Source organism: Hyaena hyaena, unplaced genomic scaffold (assembly GCF_003009895.1).
Source record: "Hyaena hyaena isolate Hyena2069 unplaced genomic scaffold, ASM300989v1 scaffold_45, whole genome shotgun sequence".
Taxonomy (NCBI): Eukaryota; Metazoa; Chordata; class Mammalia; order Carnivora; family Hyaenidae; genus Hyaena; species Hyaena hyaena.
The window spans coordinates 2,660,243-2,662,436 of NW_024080677.1; the positions used below are offsets into that span (position 1 = coordinate 2,660,243).

Here is a 2,194-nt window from a genome sequence, read left to right on the forward strand (position 1 = left end):
GAGTTGAAAGATTAGTTCATTTATTTGTTTATTTATTTATTTATTATTATTTTTTTTACAAATAGTTTATTGTCAAATTAGTTTCCACATAACACCCAGTGCTCATCCCCACAAGTGCCCTCCTCCATGCCCATCCCTCCTCCCCCCCACATCCATCAGTCCTCAGTTTTTGTCAGCATTCAAGAGTCTCTCATGGTTTGCCTCTCTCCCTTTCCCCCACCATTTCCGCCCTTCTTCTCCCCCTTGTTCCTAAAAATATGGAACGCTTCACGAATTTGCGTGTCATCCTTGGGCAAGGGCCATGCTAATCTTCTCTGTATCGTTCCAATTTTAGTATATGTGCTGCCGAAGCGAGCACTAGTTCATTTATTTTTAAAATCTCTTATTTCCTAACAAATGTATTAAAGCTATATATTTTTTTAATATGGCTTCGGCTGCACCCTACAGATTTGTATATGTAGTGCCTCTTCTCATTTGTTTCTAACTTATCTGTATGTTCCACTTGATTTTTTCCTAATTCAAGTATTTTGAAGGTTATTTCTATTCCAACTGAATGAATAGTTCTGGGGGTTGAATTTGCTTTTTCTTCTTTTTTGTTATCATGTGTTGATTACTAAATTTGTCTGTAGAGATTTTCTTTTTATTTCTTTTTTTTTTTAATTTTTATTTTAAGTTTATTTTTGAGAGGGGTATGGGGAGGGGCAGAGAGAGAGAATCCCAAGCAGACTCTGTGTCCTCAGTGCAGAGCCCAATGCAGGGCTCAAACCCACACATTACAAGGTCATGACCTGAGCCAAAATCCAGAGCTGGACACTTAGCTAACTGAGCCACCCCAGGTGCCCCAAGATTTTCCTTTTTAGAATATGTTGCAATTTGCTTTTAGGCCTAACATATGCTTATTTTTTGGAGACCGTTCCATATTTGTTTAGAATTTGTCTTCTTGGAGGTTGGGTACAGAAATCTTTATATAGCTACTATATTAAGTTTTGTTACTGTGTTATTCAAATCTTCTAAAGCCTTACTTATTATTTGCTTATTGATTGCTGGGAGAGATGTGTTAGCCTCTGTATCAGCTAGCTGTTGCCACAAAACAAACCCCTCAGAACTCAAGGGCTTAACACAGCCATCTTTATTATCATTCCCGTGCCTGTGGCAAAGTGGGGTCAGCGAACCTATTGGCTGAGCGCCTCTGCTCAAGGCTCTGTGGGTGAAGATTGTATGGTGGCTCTGTTGCTAACTGAAGGTCTGTGTGGCTGTAGAGTTGATTCTGCTTCTCATTATAAGTCTGTGTGTTAGCTGGAGGAACTCTGCTCCACGGTGCCTTTGCTTGTCCAAGACTCATGGCATTTGCCGATGTAATTAAATTAAGGATCTTACTATGAGATCATCCTGGATTTAGGGCTCACTCACCCTAAGTCCAGTGACTGAGTGTCCTTGTAAGAAACAGCAAAGAAACCTCAGAGACATAGAGTGGAGAAGGTGATGTGAAGATAGAGGCAGAGATTGGAGAGACGTGCCTATCAATCAAACAATGCCAAGAATTGCCACTAGCCACCAGAATCCTGCTGAGAGACACGGAACAGATTCTCCCCAGAAGGAATCAACCTTGATTTTGGACTTCAAGCCTCCAGAACTGTGAAGGAATAAATTTATGTTCTTTTAAGCGACTAGGTTTGTGGTAATTTGTTTCAGCAGCCACAAAAAAGCTAATACGATCTGCTCCCACACATGGCCCTACTCTTGCTGACACATAACAATATGCTTTAGAAAAGTCCTTGAGATGTAAGCTTTGTTCCCCATCCGGGCTGTGCTGGGATCTGACTCCAGGAAATGAGACATGGTGGGAACAAGTCGTGAGGAGAATTAGTATCTATTTGTGAGGCTCCAATTCAAGGGAGGTCAGCTTGGTCTCCAGACTAGGGAAGGCGATTCTCCTCTGGCAGAGAGAGGAGGTTGCTTCTGCCAAGGGAACTTGGGGATTTGAGATTGCTGGGCTTAGCCACCAAAATGTTTCCAACCCAGGTAATTTCTGCAGCTATATTATAAATGCTGGGTCTGATTTTCAGCACAATCTGATCTATGACTGCAGCAGATAAGGATCTCCTTAAAAGCTAGCATACTGGTGTTAGGAGTTGGGATAATAATTCTCTTCCGAGAGGCACACAGTGATTTGAAGAGGACATAGTAGAGCTTT

At 41.5% G+C, this 2,194-nt stretch overlaps 1 non-coding gene across 1 annotated transcript; it reads right to left on the bottom strand.

The window, feature by feature from the left end:
* Positions 1-251: 251 nt before the first annotated feature.
* On the bottom strand, positions 252-358 carry LOC120230700. Its single transcript, XR_005528123.1, has one exon. It is a non-coding gene; the product is annotated as a U6 spliceosomal RNA (small nuclear RNA).
* Positions 359-2,194: the final 1,836 nt, after the last annotated feature.